The sequence below is a fragment of the Delphinus delphis genome, chromosome 12 (assembly GCF_949987515.2).
Source record: "Delphinus delphis chromosome 12, mDelDel1.2, whole genome shotgun sequence".
Taxonomy (NCBI): domain Eukaryota; kingdom Metazoa; phylum Chordata; class Mammalia; order Artiodactyla; family Delphinidae; genus Delphinus; species Delphinus delphis.
This window is the reverse complement of record NC_082694.2, coordinates 52,219,310-52,246,724: the sequence shown is the minus strand read 5'-3', so window position 1 is coordinate 52,246,724 and position 27,415 is coordinate 52,219,310. Positions and strand designations below refer to the sequence as shown.

The 27,415-nt window shown below is 36.7% G+C and overlaps 1 protein-coding gene across 6 annotated transcripts in view; it reads left to right on the top strand.

Moving 5' to 3' along the window:
* Positions 1 to 27,415, top strand: part of SOCS5 (suppressor of cytokine signaling 5) — a 63,810-nt gene that overhangs the window by 27,157 nt on the left and 9,238 nt on the right. The window contains exons 2-3 of one of the 6 annotated variants that reach the window (XR_009521454.1): positions 3,519 to 3,614; positions 3,731 to 9,261. The exons of 3 other annotated variants lie outside the window; for them this stretch is intronic. The gene's annotated coding sequence lies outside the window, so the exon portion shown is untranslated. Of the gene's footprint in view, positions 1 to 3,518; positions 3,615 to 3,730; positions 9,262 to 17,815; positions 18,847 to 27,415 lie in introns of those variants that run through there. 2 more of the 6 variants (XM_060026680.1, XM_060026678.1) reach the window with 2 other exon arrangements.

Below are 27,415 nucleotides of genomic sequence, written 5' to 3'. Positions count from 1 at the left end.
CCAGGACCAGCATCATCAGACCCACATGAGAACTTGCTAGAAATGCAAAATCTCTAACCCCGCCTCAGATCTACTAAATCAGAATTCTGGGAATGGGGCCCAGTAATTTGTTTTGATGAGCCTCTGTTAATCTGATATATGCTAAATTTGAGCACCACTTCTCTATGCTGTAGGACTTAACAATACTGTTTTAGTTTCTTAGCAGAACTTTAATATAAGAAACAGAAGTAGCTTTTCACCCTTGTTTGAGACATATGGTAGTACGTTGAGTGAGAACTAATTTTCTTACTCATGTCACTAACATATAGCTTTAAAATCACACTTTTCTATATTATTCAAGCTTATGGTAGTTAAAATATAAATACTATGAATTTTAAAAATGTAAATGTGTGTGTATGCAAAGAAATCAATTTAGATGTGGTTTTTGACCAATAAATCACTTAGCCTCTGGTAATTACTATGTTATATAATGCTCTGTATTTTAAATTTTAGGATATTATTACTGATTTCCCTCAATTTCAGGGTAGCTTTTGATACAGGTTTAGAATAATATTGGGTTGGAAAAAATGGCCCATATTTGCAGGATAGGTCCTATTTTGTGTAATTTTATTTTTTTCACAAAAGATTAAATGTATCGTTATAACTAAATTTAATTTGCATATTCTTGTAAGACATTTTATTTTTTTTATTGAAGTATAGTTGATTTAAAATGTTGTGTTAGTTTCTGGTATACAGCAAAGTGATTCAGGTATACATAGCTATATATATTCTTTTTCACATTCTTTTCTATTATGGTTTATTACAAGATATTGAATATAGTTTCCTGTGCTCTACAGTAGGACCTTGTTGTTTACCTATTTTATATATAGTAGTTTGTATTTGCTAATCGCGAACTCCTAATTTATCCCTCCCCACCTCCTTTCCCCTTTGGTAACCATAAGTTTGTTTTCTATGTATGTAAGTCTGTTTCTGTTTTATAAATAAGTTCATTTGTATCATATTTTAGATTCCACATGTAAGTGATATCATATGGTGTTTGTCTTTGTCTGATTTCACTTAGTATGATAATCTCTAGGTCCATCCATGTTGCTGCAAATGGCATTATTTCATTCTTTTTTATGGCTAATTAGTATTCCATTGTGTGTGTGTGTGCGTGTGTGTGTGTGTGTGTGTATGCTACATCTTCTTTATCCATTTATCTGTTGATGGACATTTAGGTGGCTTCCATGTCTTGGCTATTGTGAATAAGTGCTGCTGTGAACATAGGGATGCATATATCTTTTTGAATTGTAGTTTTCTCTGGATATATGCCCCAGGAGTGGAATTGCTGGATCATATGGCAACTCTATTTTTATGTTTTTAGGGAACCTCCATACTGTTTTCCATAGTGGCTGCACCAATTTACATTCCCACCAACAGTGTAGGAGGGTTCCTTTTTCTCCACACCCTCTCCAGCATTTATTTGTAGACTTTTTAATCATGGCCATTCTGACCGGTGTGAGGTGATATCTCATTGTAGTTTTGATTTGCATTTCTCTAATAATTAGCAATGTTGAGCATCTTTTCATGTGCCTTTTGGCTATCTGTATGATAAGACATTTTAAATAAATTTACGAATCAGGAAAAAAAGTCTGTTAGAGCACATCTTCAGAATCTGTTTTTTTTTTAATTAGCTTACAGTCCACATATACTTTGAGGTATGTAGATTAGTAGATTAGATTAGTAGGCATATGTAGATTAGTTATGGAGCATTTTCTTCTGTGATAATCTCTCCTCTTACTAATAGAGTAGCTGGCGGTTGGGGCAGAGAAGATATTCTTTATTGTAGAAATAGGTTGGTTTTTTTGTTTGTTTGTTTTGGTTTTTTTTGCAGTACGCGGGCCTCTCCCTGCTGTGGCCTTTCCCGTTGCGGAGCACAGGCTCCGGACGCGCAGGCTCAGTGGCCATGGCTGACGGGCCCAGCCGCTCCGCGGCATGTGCGATCTTCCCGGACCGGGGCACGAACCCGTGTCCCCTGCATCGGCAGGTGGAGGACTCTCAACCACTGTGCCACCAGGGGAGCCCGAATACCAAGTTCTTACCATAGACTAGATGCTGTTCCGTTATTACTTAGTATGATAACCACTTGTGAAAAGAAACCATGGATGTAAGCATATAATAAAAATGTGTTATAATCAGATGGCCGTAGTTATACTGTAGTTCATGGACCTCATTTGCCTTAAAAGGCAGATTCTAATCTTTACCTAATCTAGAAATTACCAAATTATATGTATGCTTCCTCTTTTCTGTATTGTCCATATTCCTCTCCCATAACTCTCAGGACTCGTAATCTTTTCTTTGTGCCAGGTATTTCTTCTAGTCCTCGTCATTTACAGAAATAATAGTGTGCCTTTCTCTAATAGAAATAAGGCTTTCTTTTTCTTCCTGACCCTGTCCTCACCATACCATAATCCGTATTGCTTTGTTTTCTGACTGAGCCATTTGGCTCTTCTAGAATATGAAAGAATCACCAGTGAAGTCACAGTCATTTAATACAACCAAGTACAGGAATAAATCACCCTTTTTAATCATGGCATGTACGACCCTTTAGAGTCTTTCTTCCTGGCTTTTCAGGTTGCTTTTTCTTTTACTTCACTCCACCTATCCTGTACTTCAGCCATCTAAACCACTCCTCACCTTTGGAAAGCCAGAAGATCCTGTCCTCTCTGTCTGCCTGAAACACCTTTCTCTACTCTACTCAGCAGGCAACTAATTCATTCTTTAAAACCTAGCTCAAAATCACCTTTTCTGTGAAACCTTCCCCGACCCTCTGCATTAGTTATGATTAGGTACAGTGACAAGTAACAGAACCTCCAAAATAACAATGGTCTAAAAACAAGAGAGAATTTATATCTCTCCTATAACAGTGGACTTTGCAGTGTGGGGCTGAAATGACAGCTCTGCTTCATGATGTCATTAGGGAAGTAATGTCTACCTCATGGCTTCAGAATCTCTCACATTTAACCCTTGTCCTCACCATCCAAAATGGAGCTATCTGTCTTATGCTCTATGATGTACAAGGGAACAAAAAAGGGACTAAAGGCATTTGAGAGCTATCTCTTAACATTTCCCTAAAGCTCCCAAATTATGTATCTGCTTGCATCTCATTGGCCTCAAGGAAGGCCTGGAAATAGTCTTTATTCTTGGTGGCTGTGTACCAGCTAATCGTATTATTATGGAAGAAGAACAGGTATGGAGTACAGCTAGTAGTGTGCCACACTTCCCCAGCTAGAGGTAGTTTCTTTGTGCTTTGTGTTCCCGACAGCACTCTAATTAATTAGTATTTAAGTTATATTAGAATTCATTTGTCTTCTTCACCAGATTGTGGACTTCTAAAGGCATTCAGGAAAATTATAGCAAAAGTATCAGAGACAAAAGCAGGGAGTGATGTTTAAATACCCATGTGAACAAGGGAATTGCTTATATAGAGCTGATTTCTTAGACTTACATTTTTTTTTTCTATTTTCTCCATTTTGTAGAGGGAAGTGGACACTGACAATAGTAGAGGGCATGGCTTCTCCTGTTCAATAATGCCTCAAAATTGATCACACAGAGAGAACACAGTTATTTAAAAGGTGATATATTCTCTGTATTATACTGTTTTTTTTTAAATTGTGGTAAAATATACATAAAAGTTACCATTGTAACCATTTTTTTTATTTTTTATTTTTATTTATTTATTTATTTGCAGTACGCGGGCCTCTCACTGTTGTGGCCTCTCCCGTTGCGGAGCACAGGCTCCGGATGCGCAGGCCCAGCGGCCATGGCTCACAGGCCCAGCCGCTCCGTGGCACGTGGGATCTTCCCAGACCGGGGCACAAACCTGTGTCCCCTGCATTGGCAGGCGGACTCTCAACCACTGCGCCACCAAGGAAGCCCCATTGTAACCATTTTTAAGTGTACTGTTCTGTGGCATTAAGTTCATTCACACTGTTGTGCAACCATCACCACAATCCAATACCAGAACTTTTCTATCTTCCCTGAGATTCAGAACCCATTAAACACTAACTCCCTGTTACCCCCTTCCCCAAGCCCCTGGCAACCACCATTCTACTTTGTCTATGAATTTGACGACTCTAGAAATTTTATATAAGAGGAATCTGTATTTGTTCTTTTGTGACTGGTTTATTTCACTTAGAAGGTCTTCAAGGTTCATCATGTTGTAGCATGTGTCAGAATTTCTTTCCTTTTTAAGGCTAAATATATTGTTATATATATGTACCACATTTTATTTGTCCTTTCATTCTATCAGTGGACAATTGGATTGCTGTGTTACACTGTTGTTTTTGGTAAGATTTTTGTTTTCTAAAGATATTCTCCACACAAATAATGTCTTATTATAAGTTCACCACAACTACCCCCAGACACAAACCACATAATAACATATCTTTTTAAAAGGAAATTTAACAAAAATGCGAAGAAGATAAAAACAATCATCTATATTAGAAATTTATTTTTATAGGAAGTAATGCCCCCTCCCAATCACAGTTTCTGAAGTATAAACTAAAAAATAAAATTAAGTTATGAAAAACATTATCCTGGTGTCAAATCTGGAAAAAGTACAAGAGTGGAATTAGAAGAAATATAGTAGTTTTTCACAAGAAAATATTAAATTTTGTTATATTTAAGAGTCTCTTGATGATATGATAGAGACACAAAGGAGAGTGCAACCTATGAATCCCTATTCTTTTGAAATACGGAAATTTTACCAGTGGACAGTGAGAAAGAAATGGCTATAGCTGTAGCCTGCTGGATTTGCTTTTATGATATTTCTCCAGCATTGAAGAGAAAAGGGTTATAAATGGTGGAGTAAGGAAAAGTAGCTCCATTTCTCTCACCTCACCTCCTTTGTTATCAGATGGGAGTTAGTTTAGTGACAATAATTATTGGATGTTTGATTGCCGGTAATGTGACTGATGCCTAGAAAATTCTGGGGTTTGGCCTCTATCCCACTGTATACATAGTCCAAATTGGTAGTTAAATTCTTACTAAAATTCTGAGTAAGCTTTCAAATAGTTACTTAAATAAAATGCATGTCCAGTGGTTTAAACTGGATCTCACAGATACTTTCCCATTGCAGCTAATTGTTTGGTCAGCTTGGCAAAATGGTGAGTCATACTTCTCTAGCCAGCCACAGACCAGCTGTTGATTTACTCAGTTACTTGAGCCAAGACCGAAGCACCAGAATAGAATAGAGCACCTTGGCTCTGATACCGATTTATCTTTTTCCTAAAAGTCTGGATGTAAATTTCCATCCTTCCCCTAGGTGTTTTGAGTTACAAGAAGCAGTCTAAGAGTTCTTTGTCTTTTAAATCTTTTAGTACTGTTGTAGCAATAAAATTGACATGCCTGAAAGGATCTGAGAAGAACAGAACACATTGTGGTGTTAGCTGTAAACTCTTTTAGGGAAATTAGAACTTGATGTAGACATTAAAAATAGAATTGAATGGTGGAGGACAAAGTAGTGGAGGTGTTTTAGAGCAAGAATTAAGTTTGGATATAAAATGAGGCCTAATTATGGATGGCAGTGAGTGAAGGTCAGCCACGAGAAGCTGTGTGTGACTGTTGAATGTTCCTGAAAGGAAATGAGTCTGGCGGTGTTAGGAGTTAGGAAGAGCGGAGAGACTAAGGTGTTGCAGAAATCCAGGAAAGTGGCAATAGAAATCTGGACAAGGTTATTGGCAGTGAAAGTGCAGAAAAAAAGGTAAATTTGAGAGCCATTCTGGGAAAAGAAACTATAATTGTGTCACATGGAAGAAGAGTAAAATAAAAAAATTTCTAAGAAATTCCGTGGTGTACTGATATCCCATTTTGGGGAGAACTCTTGAATTAACTTTAGATATGGTGAATTTGAGGTGCGATGGGGAATAGCCAAAATAAGACAGATTTTTTTAGGCTATTAGTGGACTGAAAAGCGGGTGGAATGTGTGGACTAGACTTGTGCTTCTGGTACAAATCTAGCTGTACTCAAGGAGGTAAGAATTGGTCCTAGAAAATACCTGATTATAACAGTAAAGGCAAGAACATATGTTCTCATAGCTTCTGCATACCTGAAAAGCTCTTAAATAAGTTTTTTTTCCGCCCCCCATTACCTTTATTTCAACTGAAGGGATTAGGTTAGTTAAATAGGTGTAATTCATAAATTACATCCAGGACACTGAAGTTCTTCTCCCATACTATTGAATAAGAAAGTAGAATCTAGATTGCCTTACATAGAAAGATGCAGAACAGGGGCCAAAGAATTTAGATTCTTTCATAAAGAACAACATCTTAGAATAAATAGATATTGTGGCAGAATAATGGCATACCAAGGAGCATTATGTTCTTAAATATTATAAGTTAAGTTATTGAGTTAACTGTATTTAACTTGCAGTGTAATTTGTAACATTTGAGTAATCTAGTGTGCAATTGAACGTTTTGTGTTTTTCTTTAGTGGAGCCTTTAGTTGGAGCTGCTGTGCCAAGTGTTTCTTTATGGCTTTCTCTCTCGGAGCAGCTCTTCGTATATGTAGCAAAATATTTAGAACCCTATGGAGTAAAGTAGAAAAGAAACTTGGCAAAAGAGTATTTCTCTTATAATTAGAAATTGTCTTAAGATACAATATGTTACAGCAATGATAAAGCTAATATATTAGAGAAATAATAGCTTAGTGTAGAGATGACTGGCATTTCGCTGAAGATACCTAAGGGGGTAGCGTTTCCCTAGTGCCCTAGTGCCTGCAACAAATACTGCTTACTGCTTTCTTCTCACTCGAACCCGCGCCCCCTGCAGTGGAATCACGGAGTCTTAACCACTGGACCGCCAGGGAGGTCCCTCTTCTGTCTCGTGTACACTTCTTTTTTTGCTCTTTATTCCTTCTTTTTATGGTGAAATATAACATATATATAGCACAGTGAATAAAATAGAAAGGTACAGTTTAATGAGTAACTATAAAGCGTATTCACCACCCAGATCAAGAAACAGAACATTGCAAGTATACCAGAAGCCTGCTACGTGCCCCTTGCCAGTCAGACCCCACTTGTATGCATCCCGTCCTATCCTCCAGAAGTAACCATAGTCTCACTTCGGTGATAATCATTTCTTCCTTCTCTTTGAAGTTTATCACCAAGTATGTGTCCCTAAATGATGTAGTTTACTTTTGCCTCTTTTGTATACATATATACAGACATATGTATATATGTCAATACATAATCTTTTGTATCTGACTTATTTTTGTGCCATTTATCCATGTGGTATGTGTGTATAACATTTTCATTTCTCTGATTATTTGCATACTGTTCCACTGTATAAATATGCCATAATATGTGTATTCTGTTCCGTTTCCTAATATTGAAAAACTCAGCCTGTGACCATTCTTGTATATTTTTCTTGGGGCACATGGGCACCAGTATTTCAGGAGTTTATACTTAGGAATGGAATTGCTGGATCATAGGGAATTCACATCTTCCAATTCACTGGATAGTACCAAAGTGTTTTCTAAAGTGGTTATTTATACTCACCCAAGCAGGACATGAGCATTCCTTTTGTTCTCCATTCTTGCCATCAGTTGGTATTGACACACTCAAGTGTTTTGGGCAGGAAAACTGTGTCTCTTATGATTTTATTAAGGAGGATGAGCCCCTTTTCATATTTGAACTTCTTTTTGTGAAGTGCCTGTTAAAAAGGTCTTTTATCCCCTTTTCTATTTGGTTATCAGTTTTTTCCTACTGATTTTTAGAAGTTCTTTATATTTTCTGGATATTAGTATTTTAGTCTCTAAACAATTTTGTGTATTGAGAATTTTGTTTCCTTCCCTGTGTTTTTGATGATTAGAGAAGCCTTTAATTTTAATGTCATATGACTTATTCTTTTCCTTACAGATTATACTTTTTTCCTGTGAAAATTTGCAGATATTTTCTTAGATTTGTCCTAAGTACTTCATATCATTGATGCTATTGCAAATGGTATGTAATTTTACATTTTGTTTTGTTTGTTGCTGACAGGTAGGACCACAATAGATATTTTATATACTGATTTGTATCTACCAACGCTTCCACATTCTTGTTAATTCTAACAATTTTTTAGATAATTTTGAATCTTTTAAAATACACAATTATTTCATCTGAGAATAATGATAACTGTTTTTTTCAGACCTGTAGAGATGAATTTAAACAATGCCTTTTATTCCTTAACTTGCCTTATTCTGCTGATTAGGACCTCTATCACAATGTAGAATAGGAAGGATGATAATAGGTATCCTTTTCTTCTTCCAATCTCAGCATTTCTTCAAGGATAAGGTTAGCTGTCGTTTTTTGGAAATGCTCTTTATTTAAGTTAGGTAAGGTTACTTTTCAGTCTTAGTTTACTAAAAATTTTCATCAGAAATATATGTTGAATTTTATGAAATACTTTTCATTTTATTTTATTTTTTATTTCTTTTTTTTATGAAATACTTTTTCTACATCTAATGAGATTATCATGTATTTGTTGTTCTCAAACTATCAGTGTAATAAATTACATTAATTTTCTAATGTTAATTCAACCTTTCATTCCTAGGCTGTATCTAACTTGATCATTTTTATATACTATTGGATTCAGCTCGCTAATATTTTGTTTGTTTCATGACTGAGATTAGCCTGTATTCTTTCTTCTCATAGTGTCCTTGTTAGGCTTTGCTATCAGGTATATTAGCCTAATAAAATAAGTTGGGGAATGTTTCCCTGTTCTGATCTCTGAAAGAGCTTGTGTAAGATTGGAATTTTTTTTTTTCCTTAAATAATGATAGAATTCACCAATGAAGTTATCTAGGCCTTGGGATTTTCTTTTTGGAAAGAATTTGACTACAGATACTTTAATGTTATTATATTTTATTTCCTGTGGACTCTTGTTCTCACTTACGATGTCTTCTGTATGCTTATATTTGACTGTGTCTAATGCTTTTTGTTTTTAAAATTACTTGTGGGTATTCTTTGAGGCCTAGAATGAAGTTGTCTTCCTTCAGAGAGGGTTTATATTTCCTTCTGCTAAGATGTGTGTAGGTATCATTAGCCCAGAAACATTTTAAAAGAATTTCACAGTTTGAAGTTCCCTGGATTAGGAGTCCATGCAGACACAGACTGCAAACCCCTAACCAGGCTGCTCAAACTTCTTAGGGACCTACATCCTGGATGTTCTATCCACCATTCTCTTTTTCTCCTGCTTCTCTCTGAGCTAAAGCAATCTTCCTGCAATCTCCTGAGGGTGGGATTAGGCTTTAGATTCAGTTGTAGTTTACCTTTACCTGAAGTTATAGCCTTTTAGGATCCCAGTTTAATGTGGGGAAGAGTTCCCTTGCACTCTCTACCTTTTGAAGAATCTGTGTTTGAGAAATTTGTTGCCCTCATCCTGTGAGGCCAGTGAAACCAAAGACCTAATTTACCGAGCTCTATCTACAATTGCCCTCAGGACCAGAGTATCTTCAGGGAGTCCTATTACCTCTCTAGGTTCTAGTTGCTCCTAGTTTGTCTGGCAGTTTCCCACCATCTTGTCAGCTTTTTATTTTAAGGTGTTTTTGGTTTTTTTGTATCTAAGGACTTTTAATTGTTTTCAGTAGTTGGGTTGATCTAAAAAATCCTAGCCTGTCATTACTAGAAATTGTAGTTCCTCTTAATTTTTTTCCCCCACTTAGTCTTCTATTTCTTTTGTTGACTTCAGCCTCCATGTTAATGCCTTAGTTTCACAAACATTCATATATTGAGTATCTAATATGTATCAAGCATGACACAAAACAAAGTCCTTGCTTTCTTGAAGTTAACACTGTAGTGGATTCTGGATTGTGGGGAAAGTTGCAGCACCATTGGACAGCATTTTCCACACTGATTCACAGAGCATTGGTGACCTGTGAAATCCTAGTAAGGTTGCCATTGTCAAGTAAATTTGAGAAATAATGCCCAGGAGGATATCCTCTCTTAGAGAGCTAAGGCACTAACGTATTTGAACTGAAACCGTTATTTGTAGAATACCTCTTAATATCTCATTAGCATACTAGAATTCCAGGGAACATGATTTATGAAATGTTGGAGTAGGACTAATGTATTAAACATCTCTATATTATTTACATGTTGTCACAGAGCAATTTCAACTTCTGCTTTCCCATAGTCATGTCTAAGGGGAACATCTGCTGAGGGAGTAAACCAAGGCAGCTGTGCTCTGCATTCTGAACGACTTTCCTTACTTGGCCGTGGGTAGTTAGACTAGCATGGGTACCCAAATCAAAGATGCCAGACATAGGTCAGTCACTGGCCAACCAGAGAAAGTGCAGAAAGTGCTGAATTAAGTTCTCACAGATCTCATTGGTTGGTTAAAGAAATAGAGCTCCTGCTTTCAACTTTATGTCTAGATGTACTCCGGACTGACAAGTAAGGGAGAGTGGTGGTTTCTGTAAGGATACATGTGATGATGCGGGTCACAAAACTCACAAAAAGAAACATATTTGGCAGTTAAGCAGTGGAAGAAGCAGAATTTGAAAAGTCAAGAGAAAGAGATAGAAGGGACCTATGATGGACCAAGAATTAGCCAAAGGTATGGCAGGGTGGCAACTATGAGATAGAAAAAGAATCAAGCGGAGAAGCAGAGACCAGCTTGTGTATGAATTCTTGTTTCCCTTATCATCAAATTCATACTTACAATCAGTTCTCCTCCCCCACCACACACAGCTACATCTGCCAACCTGAGTGTCAGTACCCTGCCACCAGAAGAGACTGATACATAAGGAAAGAGTTGGATTCGTAAGACTGATGTATGAGTTGAATTCATATCAGTGTTGCTTTTTTGATTAACATTTTTATAACAATGGAATACCCACCATTCCTACCCCTGCTTTTTTCTTCTCTTTTTATTACATTTTGGAAACTCATCTTCTAAGCTCAGCTGTGCTAGCAGTGTTAATGTTGTATTGTGTCACATAATCTATTTCTGTTGGTTATCCTATAAATCAGGGGTCCCCAACCCCCGGTCCACGGACCAACACCGGTCCACGGCCCAATACCGGTCCGCAGCCCAATACCGGTCCGCGGCTTGTTAGGAACCAGGCCGCACAGCAGGAGGTGAGCGGCGGTGGGCGGGGGGGGGGGGGGGAGCGAGCCAAGCTTCATCTGCTGCTCCCCATCGCTCGCATTACCGCCTGAACCACCACCCCCCAACCCCCTCCGTGGAAAAATTGTCTTCACGAAACCAGTCCCTGGTGCCAGAAAGGTTGGGGACCGCTGCTATAAATAGTATCTCCATATACAAAAGAATGCACATTACTTACTCTTGGTACTCTTTGGCAAAGAATATTTCCTACTTCCCAATCCAATGTTATTTGCTACTGATCCCCAATACTGTTTGAGAATCACGTTGGCTTTAGTGGAGATCTCCATATTTGTTATTCCTTTCTCCACTGATTGTGTTCATCTGCCCCTCTAACCCCCATTTCTTTGTGTCTTTTTCCTCCACACTCTTCCCCCACCTTTTCTTTAAAAAGTTTTCTTAATACTTCATTATTTATTTCTTCTGCATTTTACACATAATTTGGGGTTTATAATATGAAATTAGATTGGTCTTTTTGAGGATCTACTTCCTTTTTATTTATTATTATTAGGTGTTTTTTTTTGCAGTACGCGGGCCTCTCACTGTTGTGGCCTCTCCCATTGCGGAGCACAGGCTCCGGACGCGCAGGCTCAGCGGCCATGGCGCATGGGCCCAGCCGCTCCGCGGCATGTGGGATCTTCCCGGACCGGGGCACGAACCCGTGTCCCCTGCATCGGCAGGCGGACTCTCAACCACTGCGCCACCAGGGAAGACCCTACTTCCTTTTTAAATAACATTTTTCCAGCCAGGAAGTTCGTACATTTGAATGTAATGTCTTGGAAAGTACAGAAAAGAAAAAAGAAAAAACGAAATTACAATAACCAAAAACCACCCAAAATAACCACAGTAGTATTTCCTATCCATAAACTTTTTATTAAAATATGTTTATATGTATATGTTGAGGTCAATTTATATACTGTTTTATAACCATATTTATTTTATATCATGAATATTTCCAGAACATTAAATGCTCTAGAAACATGGTTTTAATGTCTATTATTCCAGTAAATGAAAGCACTACAATTTATTTAACCAATCCTCTATTAACTGAACAATACAGTTATTGCCAATTTTTTTGCTAATATTATGCCATGGTGAATATCTCTTGCATATAAACCTTTGTGTCTTTATCTGATTATTTTCTTGGAGTACACTTCTATTGTGAAACCTTGAGTCAAAAGGTATATACATCTTTTCAAAGTTTTGATACATAATACTATATAAAATTTCTTTCTTGAAATGCCATGTGGATTTATATCCTCACATCAATGTGTAAAAATACTGGCTTCACAATACCATGCTTAGGTACTACCATTAAGATGTAAAAGAGGGCTTCCCTGGTGGCGCAGTGGTTGAGAGTCCACCTGCCGATGCAGGGGACACGGGTTCGTGCTCCGGTCCGGGAAGATCCCACATGCCGCGGAGCGGCTGGGCCCATGCGCCATGGCCGCTGAGCCTGCGCGTCCGGAGCCTGTGCTCCGCAATGGGAGAGGCCACAAAGTGAGAGGCCCAGGTACCGCAGGAAAAAAAAAAAACAAAAGTAAAAGAAATAAAAACAAACTTTGCCAAATTGATAAAGGAAAAATCTTTTTTTTTAACATCTTTATTGGGGTATAATTGCTTTACAATGGTGTGTTAGTTTCTGCTTTATAACAAAGTGAATCAGTTATACATATACATATGTTCCCATATCTCTTCCCTCTTGCGTCTCCCTCCCTCCCACCCTCCCTATCCCACCCCTCCAGGCTGTCACAAAGCACCGAGCCAATATCCCTGTGCCATGTGGCTGCTTCCCACTAGCTATCTACCTTACTACGTTTGTTAGTGTGTATATGTCCATGACTCTCTCTCTTGCCCTGTCGCAGCTCACCCTTCCCCCTTCCCATAACCTCAAGTCCGTTCTCTAGGATGTCTGCGTCTTTATTCCTGCCTTAACCCTAGGTTCTTCATGACATTTTTTTTTTCTTAAATTCCATATATATGTGTTAGCATACGGTATTTGTCTTTTTCTTTCTGACTTACTTCACTCTGTATGACAGACTCTAGGTCTATCCACCTCATTACAAATAGCTCAATTTCGTTTCTTTTTATGGCTGAGTAATATTCCATCGTATATATGTGCCACATCTTCTTTATCCATTCATCCGATGATGGACACTTAGGTTGTTTCCATCTCCGGGCTATTGTAAATAGAGCTGCAATGAACATTTTGGTACATGACTCTTTTTGAATTTCGGCTTTCTCAGGGTATATGCCCAGTAGTGGGATTGCTGGGTCATATGGTAGTTCTATTTGTAGCTTTTTAAGGAACCTCCATACTGTTCTCCATAGTGGCTGAACCAATTCACATTCCCACCAGCAGTGCAAGAGTGTTCCCTTTTCTCCACACCCTCTCCAGCATTTATTGTTTCTAGATTTTTTGATGATGGCCATTCTGACTGGTGTGAGATGATATCTCATTGTAGTTTTGATTTGCATTTCTCTAATGATTAATGATGTTGAGCATTCTTTCATGTGTTTGTTGGCAGTCTGTATATCTTCTTTGGAGAAATGTCTATTTAGGTCTTCTGCCCATTTTTGGATTGGGTTGTTTGTTTTTTTGTTATTGAGCTGCATGAGCTGCTTGTAAATTTTGGAGATTAATCCTTTGTCGGTTGCTTCAATTGCAAATATTTTCTCCCATTCTGAGGGTTGTCTTTTGGTCTTGTTTATGGTTTCCTTTGCTGTGCAAAAGCTTTTAGGTTTCATTAGGTCCCATTTGTTTATTTTTGTTTTTATTTCCGTTTCTCTAGGAGGTGGGTCAGAAAGGATCTTGCTGTGATTTATGTCATAGAGTGTTCTGCCTATGTTTTCCTCTAAGGGTTTGATAGTTTCTGGCCTTACATGTAGGTCTTTAATCCATTTTGAGCTTATTTTGGTGTATGGTGTTAGGGAGTGATCTAATCTCATACTTTTACATGTACCTGTCCAGTTTTCCCAGCACCACTTATTGAAGAGGCTGTCCTTTCTCCACTGTACATTCCTGCCACCTTTATCAAAGATAAGGTGTCCATATGTGCATGGGTTTATCTCTGGGCTTTCTATCCTGTTCCATTGATCTATCTTTCTGTTTTTGTGCCAGTACCATACCGTCTTGATAACTGTAGCTTTGTAGTATAGTCTGAAGTCAGGGAGCCTGATTCCTCCAGTTCCTTTTTTCGTTCTCAAGATTGCTTTGGCTATTCGGGGTCTTTCGTGTTTCCATACAAATTGCAAAATTTTTTGTTCTAGTTCTGTGAAAAATGCCAGTGGTAGTTTGATAGGGATTGCATTGAATCTATAGATTGCTTTGGGTAGTAGAGTCATTTTCACAATGTTGATTCTTCCAATCCAAGAACATGGTATATCTCTCCATCTATTTGTATCATCTTTAATTTCTTTCATCAGTGTCTTATAATTTTCTGCATACAGGTCTTTTGTCTCCTTAGGTAGGTTTATTCCTAGATATTTTATTCTTTTTGTTGCAATGGTAAATGGGAGTGTTTTCTTGATTTCACTTTCAGATTTTTCATCTTTAGTATATAGGAATGCCAGAGATTTCTGTGCATTAATTTTGTATCCTGCCACTTTACCAAATTCATTGATTAGCTCTAGTAGTTTTCTGGTAGCATCTTTAGGATTCTCTATGTATAGGATCATGTCATCTGCAAACAGTGACAGCTTTACATCTTCTTTTCCGATTTGGATTCCTTTTATTTCCTTTTCTTCTCTGATTGCTGTGGCTAAAACTTCCAAAACTATGTTGAATGAGAGTGGTGAGAGTGGGCAACCTTGTCTTGTTCCTGATCTTAGTGGAAATGCTTTCAGTTTTTCACCATTGAGGATGATGTTTGCTGTGGGCTTGTCATATATGGCCTTTATTATGTTGAGGAAAGTTCCCTCTATGCCTACTTTCTGCAGGGTTTTTATCATAAATGGGTGTTGAATTTTGTCAAAAGCTTTCTCTGCATCTATTGAGATGATCATATGGTTTTTCTCCTTCAATTTGTTAATATGGTTTATCACATTGATAGATTTGCATATATTGAAGAATCCTTGCATTCCTGGAATAAACCCCACTTGATCATGGTGTATGATCCTTTTAATGTGCTGTTGGATTCTGTTTGCTAGTATTTTGTTGAGGATTTTTGCATCTATGTTCATCAGTGATATTGGCCTGTAGTTTTCTTTCTTTGTGACATCCTTGTCTGGTTTTGGTATCAAGGTGATGGTGGCCTCGTAGAAGGAGTTTGGGAGTGTTCCTCCCTCTGCTATATTTTGGAAGAGTTTGAGAAGGATAGGTGTTAGCTCTTCTCTAAATGTTTGATAGAATTCGCCTGTGAAGCCATCTGGTCCTGGGCTTTTGTTTGTTGGAAGATTTTTTTTTTTTTTTTTTTTTTTTTTTTTTTTTTTTTTTTTTTTTTTACGGTACGCGGGCCTCTCACTGTTGTGGCCTCTCCCGTTGCGGAGCACAGGCTCCGGACGCGCAGGCTCAGCGGCCATGGCCCACGGGCCCAGCCGCTCCGCGGCATGTGGGATCCTCCCGAACCGGGGCACGAACCCGTATCCCCTGCATCGGCAGGCAGACTCTCAACCACTGCGCCACCAGGGAAGCCCATGTTGGAAGATTTTTAATCACAGTTTCAATTTCAGTGCTTGTGATTGGTCTGTTCATATTTTCTATTTCTTCCTGATTCAGTCTTGGCAGGTTGTGCATTTCTAAGAATTTGTCCATTTCTTCCAGATTGTCCATTTTATTGGCATAGAGTTGCTTGTAGTAATCTCTCATGATCTCTTTTATTTCTGCAGTGTCAGTTGTTACCTCTCCTTTTTCATTTCTACTTCTATTGATTTGAGTCTTCTCCCTTTTTTTCTTGATGAGTCTGGCTAGTGGTTTATCAATTTTGTTTATCTTCTCAAAGAACCAGCTTTTAGTTTTATTGATCTTTGCTATTGTTTCATTTATTTCTGATCTGATTTTTATGATTTCTTTCCTTCTGCTAGCTTTGGGGTTTTTTTGTTCTTCTTTCTCTAATTGCTTGAGGTGCAAGGTTAGGTTGTTTATTCTAGATGTTTCCTGCTTCTTAAGGTGGGCTTGTATTGCTATAAACTTCCCCCTTAGAACTGCTTTTGCTGCATCCCACAAGTTTTGGGTCGTTGTGTCTCCATTGTCATTTGTTTCTATGTATTTTTTGATTTCCTCTTTGATTTCTTCAGTGATCACTTCATTATTAAGTAGTGTATTGTTTAGCCTCCATGTGTTTGTATTTTTTACAGATCTTTTCCTGTAATTGATATCTAGTCTCATGGCGTTGTGGTCAGAAAAGATACTTGATATAATTTCAATTTTCTTAAATTTACCAAGGCTTGATTTGTGACCCAAGATATGATCTATCCTGGAGAATGTTCCATGAGCACTCGAGAAAAATGTGTATTCTGTTGTTTTTGGATGGAGTGTCCTATAAATATCAATTAAGTCCATCTTGTTTAATGTATCATTTAAAGCTTGTGTTTCCTTATTTATTTTCATTTTGGATGATCTGTCCATGGGTGAAAGGGAAAAATCTTATATCACACTTTAATCTAGATGTCTGATCAATACTAATGACCTTTTTCATATATTTATTGGCCAAGTTTGTGATTTTTCTGTACATGTCCTTTGCTCTTTTCTATTTGAGGTGGTGTGTTTTATCTTCTTATAAATGTATTAACACTTGGTCATATGTTGAAAATTTTTTCCAACTCATCACTTGTCCTTTAATTTTGTTTATGGCATTTTTTGACATGTAAAAGTTTTAAATGTTCAGTCATTAAGTATTTTGATAATTTCGTTTTGGTCTCTTTCTTTAGCATGTTGTTTAAATAGACTTTCCCATCTCTTCTTTGAGAGGTTAAATGGTTTCTTATATTTACTTATTTATGTTGAGTCTGTTTTTACAATTCATTGAAATGCTCACCCATTCTTCTAATATTGGAACATTTGAGATTACAAACTCTTAGATCCAGATGTATAGAGTTTTCTAGTTTCAGAAAATCTGTTAACTTTATTTTTACTCCCATCTACTTCCAAAAAGAAGGAAAAAAATTAATTAACAATAAACCTACACTTGGACATTTAGTATGATGATAATTGATTTAGACTTATGCAGGGGCATGTGAGGGATATCTCAAAGTCTGTCAGAAATTTATAAACTAAGGCCTTCCATTTGGGTCTCCTGTTAGTAATAGCAGAAAGGAGGAGGAACAATCAGTTACATGTTTCACATTGTCTGCTTAAAGGAAACATATCAGTTTTCTTAAAAGAGAAATCTTGGCAGTGAAGTCAAAGATGAATTTTTTGTGTGGGTATTTATGTGAAGAATGATGTCTTGATACCACTTTTATAGAACATAGAATAATACAAGGCAGTTTATTTTATAAACTCTTAATAAAAGTTAAGGGCATAATATTAAGTTCTAATTATGGTAGAGTACTATGTCTGCAGGCAGTCAAAATAATACAAACCACACATGTGTCTTTCTGGTGAAGTAGTTTGATAAGGGGTAGAGCTTAGACAATCTCTGGTTAGATATTTCTTAAAAACTAGCTCTTTCAGCATAATAGTTGAGATTTTTAAAAATCAGATTTTGATTCATGTATATTTGTGATTTCTATTTAGAAATAGCAATTGTGGAATGATTCATACACATTAGGTCGACGTGTTTAACTGGAAAGTTTGACATTTTATTGTGAGAATTAGCCTACTATTTGAGAAGGTGGAGAATTATCTCATATAAGTGGGTTTCCAGAATTACCTGCCATCAGTTATACAATTTTTGCTTGCTACACTTCAAACAGTTATAATGTGAACAGTTTAATAGTAAATCTTACTTCATTTCAGATCTGACAGAATGTCTAAGAATTTTTTGTTTTTCATGAGGTACTGCTTCCTTCATTATCAAAGAATATTGAGAATTAAGTGTACTTTAAGCTGCTCAATTCATCTTTGAAACTATTTAAACTTACTTTATCTGTGAAATAACCCTCATTTTTAAGCTGTGTGTAAGGGAAGTAAATATATCTTAAACTGTGTAGGAAGGTTTTTTTTAAGGGAAAACAGGAAGGGGAAAGTTTGTGTTGACAGAACAGTATTGCTTTTATTAGTTTTCTTTTTTTTTGCAGCTGACACTAAACTTGCAGTGTTTATATTGAACATTAAATCAGCACCTGACTGAAACATGACTAGCTAGAGAGTTCAAGACTATGTAGATAACTCAGTATGTTGGACATTAGGGGATTATACTTTGATCAGACAGTAGTATGATTAGGAATCAGAGTTGTATCTGATGTGCTACCGCTAGACCTGAAATAACTTGAGTCTATTTGTGGAATGCTATGCTTATATTTTAAATTCTAATATTTAAAAAAGTCACAGATCGTTGAGGTTAATTAATTCAGTTGCTTGTAGAGGAAGGACTACCTGGGCTTGCCAGAGACAGAGGGTTGCTTATCCTCTTTAACATCTCCCATGAAAGACTCCTCACAACTCTCTTTTGCTTGTTTATTTACATTTTTAACTATTTGAAATATTAATTTTTTTTCTAAGAGTTTCTTTGTTTTTATCTTCAGAAGGATTGAAGGGTGACCACTCAGAATTCTCCTTTTTAGAGAAAGACTCTTTATATACATAAGAACAACCCATTGGTTATGTTATTTTTCCAGGTGAGATGATTTCAGCTATATCTTTACATTCCTAAATTATAATACTGATAACTGTTGTTTTTGTTGCTCCTTTTGTGCTGAGTTCTTAAGATGTAGAGGAAGCAGCCAGACATCGAGTCCCTTGACTTTTCTTAGCTGCTTGAAATTCTGGGATCAATTTTATGGCAGATGTTCTAGAGGGGAGTGAGAGTGGAGGAAGGTGCACTATTTAAGCAGCTGTTTCAAGTAACACATGCAAATGATGATGAAGACTGAACCTGGGAGAAGGGCAGTGGAGATAGAGAGGATGGGAGGACCTGATAGGGCTCTGGAGTGGACTGTAGACCCCATTTTTCCAGTTCACCACTGCCTAGGGGAAGTATAAAGGCAGTGGTAACTCTAGGATATCTAGCATATTTCTCCCCCTGCAGCTTGAATCTCCTCATCCTTCTGGAACATACAGAAGTTAGGGCTTTGGCTAAAGGCATTATTTTAAAGAAATGTCCCATCAGCCTGTTTCCTTACCCTTTTAGGTCATGTTCTTTGTTGCATCCATTTTAATTTCAGTTTCCATATGTTTGTTTTTGGCATATAGATCTTGTATCCTGTAACCCTGCTGGGTTTTCTTTTCCTTTTTTAAAAAAATTTTTTTTAAGATTCCTTAGGGTTTTCTATGTGGACAATCATGTCATCTGAAAATGGGTAGTTTTGTTTCTTCCTTTCCTATCAGTTTTGCTTTTTTTTTTTTCTTGCCTTACTGTGATGGCTCTCGCTTCTCTTTTGACCCTAACCTCTTGCTCTGGACACAAGTGATTAGAAATCATAGTTGTTAGACAGATTGACTTTTGCCTGGAACAGAAGTCAGGGTTGCCTGGGTTGGTGCTTTTCTTATGCAGAGATTTTTAATTACTGATTCAAAATCTTTTAGAGTTATGGGCTTTGCTTTTTCATTTGTTTTTGAGTCAGTTTTGAAATTTTATGTTTTTCTAAAAATCTAGCCATCCGTTTTTAAAAAGCGTTTTAATTTATTGGCTTAAAGTTCTTCATCATGGTTTCTTTTAAATGTTTGCTCCTTTTTTAATGTCTTACATTGTGTATCCCTGTAGTTTGTGACCCTAGGCTATTATGCTTTCTAAGGTTTTTTAGTCTCTTGCTCTGGTCTGTGTACTGGCTCAAAGCACTTAACTTCTCTCTAAAGCCTCTGCCCCCACTGCCCTTTTCTCATTTGCAGTTTCCAAACTGCTAAGCACTTCTGCAGGTAGTATCAGTAAATGTTAAAATGAATATATATTTTTATCATCTTTTTAGATTACCTGTTTTTCAACTTTTGATAGGTGAGGTTTTATTTCATTTCTGTTAACAAACTAAAGGCTTTTTGATTGTCCTATTTTTTTTTTTTAAGGGCAGTTGCCTTTTTAAAAAATATTTATTTATTTACTTACTTATTTGGCTGTGTCGGGTCTTAGTTGTGGCACGTGGGATCTTCGTTGCGGCGTGTGGGCTTTACTCTAGCTGTGGTGTGGACTTTAGAGCACGCACGCTTAGTTGCCCCATGGCATGTGGGAGCTTCCCGGACCAGGGCTCGAACCTGCGTCCCCTGCATTGGAAGGCGGATTCTTAACCACTGGACCACCAGGGAAGTCCCTTATTGTCTCATTTTTAAAAAATAAAATACATAACATAAAACTGGGGTATATTGCTTGGAATTTCTGGTCTGTAATTTTGGTCAGAGTGCTTCTCTTGGAATTAGTTTTCTTAAATGGTTAAAAGGTATCCTGTTTTTCTTTACCTCTCCCAGTACTCCTCCCAAATATCTTTCTAAAGCATAGACTAATTTCAAGATGTTTAAAATTTCTTTTTACTTAGGCCGGTTTGAGGATCTAGATTAAAAAACAAAGGAAGTTGTCCTGATTATGTTTTTCTTTCTTTCTTTCTTTCTTCGATTCATTACAAGCTGTCAAATTATTTGAAGACCTTGGCTTCTTCAGGCCTATAATCTGGCATAGAAGAGAGTAGTATACTTTAGTTTGTAAAGGAATGATAACTGTATTCTAAGTGGTTTTAGGTAAACAATAGAAGGAAAGTGTTACTATTTTAAAAAAATCATTTTAGTCCTTAGAGTCTTTGTATTTCTTGTGATACTAAACTACTAGAGTTACAAAATGGTTATCCTTCCTAGAGAAGGAAATGGTCCAGATTACAGCTGCTCACTTACCATTGGTAATTGAGTATACTTTGTAAATTATTAGCAGGATCACAGTGAGCTCATTGTTAAGCAGTCCCAAATCAGAGATTCTTTTCTGGGTTAAGGCTAACCAGTGTGGTAGCTTGATCCACTAGGTTTCTCAACTAAGAGTTGAGAGTTGCTTTGTTGGTCTTCGTTTCTTTCTAGTTCACCTTTTGGTCGTAAAGGAGATTTGTGTGCCCTGTGTGTTGTGGGGTAGGGGTGGGGTTGATGCCCTGTGCTCTAGGGAACGTTACAGGCATTGCCGAGACAGCACTAATCACATACCGTTATGATGCTTAGTAGAAAGTTTTGCTTTTTGCTGCTATCACCAACATGTAGCTTCTGCTGCCCTGTGGATTGGTTGTATAACAGAAGCTACCATTTTTGAGCCCCTGTTATAGACTCAGCTGTGCGTACCTTTATGTCATGTTATCCTCTTAAAAACCCTTGTAAGAGAGGGGTAGTTGTTCCTGTTTTTAGATGGAAAGGCTGAGGCTTAGATTTCACACAGCTAGTGAGTGCCTGAATTTGCTTTTAGGGCTCTGAAGCGAAAGCACATGTTCTTTGTGTTCCACCACAGTCTGCCAGTAACGCTGGCCAGATAAGAAACATTTCAATGCATAGTATGTTTGTTAGTATATTACATAAGATACTTTCTCCATAGAAAAGGAAGCATAGCTTAGGATTTTATGCCTCCCTAGTGTGCAGTATCTATATGGTCAAATTTAAATTGTGGTGGTGTTAAAGACTAAAAAGGAATTTTGAAGCAAAAAAATGAATAAGGATTATGTTCCTGGGCCTTGCCCAGTACTACACAGATTGGCTATGCTTAGTTCAGGTTGTAGATGAGCTATAGCTTCAACTGCTAAGGAACACTGAAATCCCTGTAATGTTTCCTAGGGAATAGTATAGAGGTTTAAATGATTAATAATAGAACTTGCAATCCCGCATGTGTTGTACATAGGAAAATACTGACATTTGTGGCATGTCCTAGAAGAAATGAAAGGGAGAATCATTTATAAAAAGAAAGAGAAGCTAAAGCTTTATGCTGATAGTACTGGTAACATTTTAAAAGTTCCTGTCTTTCTTTTGAGTGTCTCCTGGGAGCCAAAGGCTTTATAGATATGGTTTCTAATCCTCACATCCAACCCATGAGGTGGATATTGTTATCCTCATTTTATCAAGAGGGACACTGAGGTTCAGAAATATGAAGGACTGCATCAAAGTTCACAGCATTCGTAAGTGGTGAAGTTGGAATTCAGCCTCCTCCCTACCACACCCCCTCAACTGACTGCCTCTTGCCTATGCCCTTTTCATTATGTTGCCCCTAAGCAAAGTTCAGGCAGAATCACTACAGGGTTTAAGAATCTGGGATTTTGATGGTTCAGAGCGCCCTCCTGTATGACACTGGAAATTAGAATTGTGTGAGTAAAATTGAAGAAGCAGAGATGCAAATTTTAGATACTTTTTTTTTTTTTAATCAGAAAAAGAAATAGCTCTTAAATTGTCTTTTTTGGGGGGGACAGTATTAATGCAGAGTCTTTATAACACTGTTACTCTTAATTTGATTTTATGTCCTTTTTCTTTTTTCTTCTTTTTTAAGATGTACTACTGTATTTCCCTTAATATAAAGAAAGAAATATAACAACTTCTTAAACTTCTTTCATCCCTTGAAATTAGGCATGTGGTTTCATATTTTTTTGATAATTTTATTGTTTTTATTTATTTTATTTTTTAACATCTTTATTGGAGCAAACGTATTCTTAATTGACCACATAGTTGAAAGTAGTATTCTAGAAAAGAAGTGAAATTTAGTCATATAGATCCATTAGTTATAATAATATCAGAACATTTTTGAGTGGTATACAAGCCTACAGAAAGAGTTATGACTTTCATAGTAGATGATAGGCATAGAATATAGACACCAAAACATTCACAATAGGCCTGTGAATATACCCTTTGCTCTGGATTCTTTTGGTCAGAGTAATGTTTCACACATTGCAATTAAAATGGAGCAAGCCAGTAGTTTTCTTTTGAGTGTGCACGTGCTAGGTTTGTCAAATTGTAATATCAGTTTCATCCTTTAATGGAACATTTTGATAAACCACCAAATTGCCATACAGAAAAAAAATCCCCCAGATATTAATGTGCTATTTTCTAAATAGTCTAATTTTCAGTTTTGAATTCTTCTTTTACCTGAGAGGCTTTTATTTTCCTAGTGGGTATTTTTTGTTTAATATTTGGTTATTAATTCCCATTATGGTCAAAATGTGGCTGTATAATTTTTAAAATTTTATTGTGCAATGTATCGTGTACAGGAAAGAATGTGTAAAATTTTAAGTGACGTCTAAAGAATATTTAATAAGTAAAAATCATATAGCCTTTACCCAGCCAAACAAATAGGAAATTAACAGTGTTTTAGAAGCCTTCTGAGTGCCTCTCACTAATTCTATATCCCTCCCCACAAAGGTAACCATTTACCTGCTTTTTATATTCTTACTAGATATGTATACATATCTCAACAACATATTTTGGACTTTGCCTGTTTAAAAGATAAATTGATTCATAGTGTATATATCTTAATTTCGTATCTTTCTCTAAGCATTATATCTTTGAGATTCATATGTATAGATGCAAGTAACGGTAGTTTATCACCCCTGCTGTATAGTAATAGATTGTTTGAATATACACTCAGACTGATGAGGTTTCACTGGGATGTCTCAATGACAGTCTCAACTGCAGTGTTTCCTAAATTGAATTTATTAACTCTCTTCAACCCTTCACTTGCCAAAACTGCTCTATCGATTGTGTTTTCTGTCTCTGAAGTAGCATCTCTTTCCACCCATTTGCCCAAGCCGGAAACTCGTTTTTGACACCTCCTCCTCATTCCCCATTTCAAGGCAATCTTTAATCCTGCAGGTTTATCTTCTAAACATTTCAAATCTATCTCTATCTCCACTATCACCACCCTCGTGGAGTTCTTACCTGGACCTCTGTAGTAGTCTTTGTGCAGTATCAACATCCTTTCTTATGCTCTTACCGTGGATTATAGGCCTGCCTACCTCTTCCACTTCATCTTGGCACTCTTCCCTTCACTTGCTAGTCTATGTTAGCTTCAGCCATTGTTCATGCCATGCTTATTCCTGCTTCAGGACCTTTGCAAATGCTGCTGCCTCTACCTGTGGAACACTGTCCCTAATTCATTCTTACTCATCCTTTAGGACAAAATTTTAAAATACCACCTCCTCAGAGAGAAGTCTTCGTTGCTCACCATCCCTTAATCTAGATCATGACTCCCTGTTATCATTAGGACTTTGTACTACTCCCACCTGGCACGACTATAAAATTAATTAAATGATTATTAAGGAAGACCTCTCCTTCGATTCAGTCAGAGACAGTAGTCTACAGAGTCTAATAAAGCAAGAAATCATAAAAAGGGATGCGTGCCTTAAAATCTTTACTCTAAGAACATGACTGCATGTTCATTTGTCAGTCTTGTTATCCAGGGACAAAGGCCTTTTCTTTGGGAGTAGGTCCCTTAGCTGCCAGTTCCATATTGTTTATCTTTCAGAAACCACACCCATAATATATCCTCTCAGATTTCCAGTTTGGGTTTTTTAAGTAGAACAAGAATTTAAGACTCTTCTGATACATTCTGAGTTTAGAATCCTTATGTATTTTTGCAATATTTTTTCCAATTTTTAAAACTATTTTCTTGCCTGTACCTAATTCAGCAACATAAGTATCTCACTTCTACTGAGTATTTCAAAGTCATTCAACTCAGTCTTCCCTACTCCCCCGCATTCTGCTAAGTTAATTAACTAATTACAATAATAAGTATAAATGGCATGAACAGGTCTGGAAGCGAAATAAAAGTATAACTTAGCTGATGGGAAGAAGTCTCCAAGTGTACCAGGTCGGTGGACTCCACGGTTTTTGAGTGCACATGTACATGGTCTACTGTATTGATATATTATCTATAGTGCAATACTGTAACTCTGAGGTTGAATTATGTGGCCATTTATTACCCACAAAACAGCAATTGTATATGGTTGAATATAATATTAAATAACAGTATAAAAGATAAACAGGCATCCAGTTGGATAATATAGATCATGTCACAGTAAAGTATGTAAATAATTTTAAAATAATTTTCTAAAAAAACTCCAGTGGTTCTCAGATTCTTTTAAGGGAGTATAGCTATGATAGCCATGCATCCCTGGATTTCTAGGTCAGTCTTTAATATTTAACATTGTATTATTTTTTCTAAAAATTATTGAAATGTCACCAAAACATCAATCAAAAATGGAATCTCCTGAACTGCCTCTTGTACCTGACTTTAGCACAGAAATACTTCAACCAGCCATGTGTCCCAGTTTTTGTACTGTAACTGAAGAGCTTTCTATTGGAAAGGTATTACCATGACTTAAGTAGTCTAGGTAGACTAAACAGTAGAGGAGGGATTTTAGTTGGGTCACATTCTTCCTCTTTACTCACTGTGGCATGCCATGTAGTCTTAAAACTTGTTGAATTTAATTTATTTCTAATAAAGTGTGGATCAAGTCCCATTGAAATGAACTGGGAACTATTTCAATTATTTTGTTTTGTGGAAATTTTGTAATAGATACTACTTGGTATTAAGAGGGCCATTGACTATGTATGGTCTTTACTTTTTTAATATATGTAAATTTTTGTAGTAATAGAATTTGACCTCTGATATTTCATAATTCTGATTTATAGCTTATCCTGTTAAGTATCATTTTTCAGCAAAAGCTGTTTTACTTACTACATTATTATAAAACCAATTTTAAGTTATGATTGTCCTTCAAGGAAGGAATGACTTTTTAGAAATTTGCTTTGGATAGTTTTAAGCATAACTCTGCAGGTATAGAAATGTGAAAGATGATGAACTTTCAATCTAGAATCAATACAATTGAAATTTAACACTTTTTTATAACCCTGTGTAACTTTATATAAAACCATAAAGTAACAGAGTTTTAATTTAGTTCTCAAAGGGTTTCAGCCAAACACATTCCCAAAAATTTAACAAGAAAACAAATAAAAGAACCTCAGACTGACATTGTAAATATTAATAAGATAGTTGAAATGCCTTCCTGATTCTTACATGGACTCTTCTGTGAATCACTATCAGTGATTTTCTTCCCAGTATTACAGCTGCCCACATAGCACTCCCCATCTTAGGAAAAATCTACTTTCTGTCCCCAAAGGGGTGTGGAAGCATAATAGTCTTTCTTTAAATTAGGGTATTTTGTCACGATGCAATCTAGCAGCAGTCTCCACGTTAGGAATAGAGAAACCACTAAATTTCATGCTCTGTCTGTGAAACTGAACCAAAGGCTTAGTGTTAGAAACTGCCTACTGTCACCTGGCAAGTACAAATGTTTTCTGCATGTCCCACTTGTTTATACAGCTTACAAAGAACTGTATATGGAAAAAGTGGTTTTAAGTTTGGTCGCTTTCTAAAATGGACGTTTTTTTAGGTATAATTTGCTTGTCAAAGAAATATCTTTAGATAGCTACAGAATTTATCTTATAAACACGGAGAAGAGAGATTTCTGTACTTTTTGAATATTGCTCTTTTAGTTTCTGCAGTGGTGTGGTTTATAATCTTACATACACTAGACCAAGGTCAACAAACTTTTTCTGTAAAGAGCCAGATAGAAAATACTTCAGGCTTTGTAGGCTACATGTGGTCTCTGTCGAATGTTCTTTGTGGGTTCTTTGTTTTTGTTTTTTTAATCCCTTTTAAAAATGTAAAAACCATTCTTCGCTGAGTCTATACAGAAATAGGCCACAGGCCAGATTTGCTTCTCGGTCTATAGCCTGCTGACCCCTTCTCTAGATCAGTACTGTCCAACAGAAATATAATTTGAACCATATATGTAATTTAAAATTTTCTAGTGGCCACATTTAAAAAGTTAAAAGCAGATGAAATTAATTTTAATTCTATATTTTACCAGTTGTATGCAAACTATTGTTATTTCAATATGTGGCACTAGCCACATTTCAAGGACTCAGTAACCACATATATCAGACAGCACAGCTCTAGACCAGAGCTATTTAAAGTAGGGACCATGAACTGGTGCCGGCCTACAGTTTGTTACCAGTTTATGACAGGTTAAGTATAGAAATTAAAGCAAGAATTTAAAATATTTTATAGCAGTTTAACCGTTACTTTATATCTGTTCAATCTAATAAGAAACTTGGCACTTGTATTTCATATATCTTTTTTACATTTCTTTTTTTTTTTTTTTTTTTTTTTTGCGGTACGCGGGCCTCTCACTGTTGTGGCCTCTCCCGTTGTGGAGCACAGGCTCCAGACGCACAGGCTCAGCGGCCATG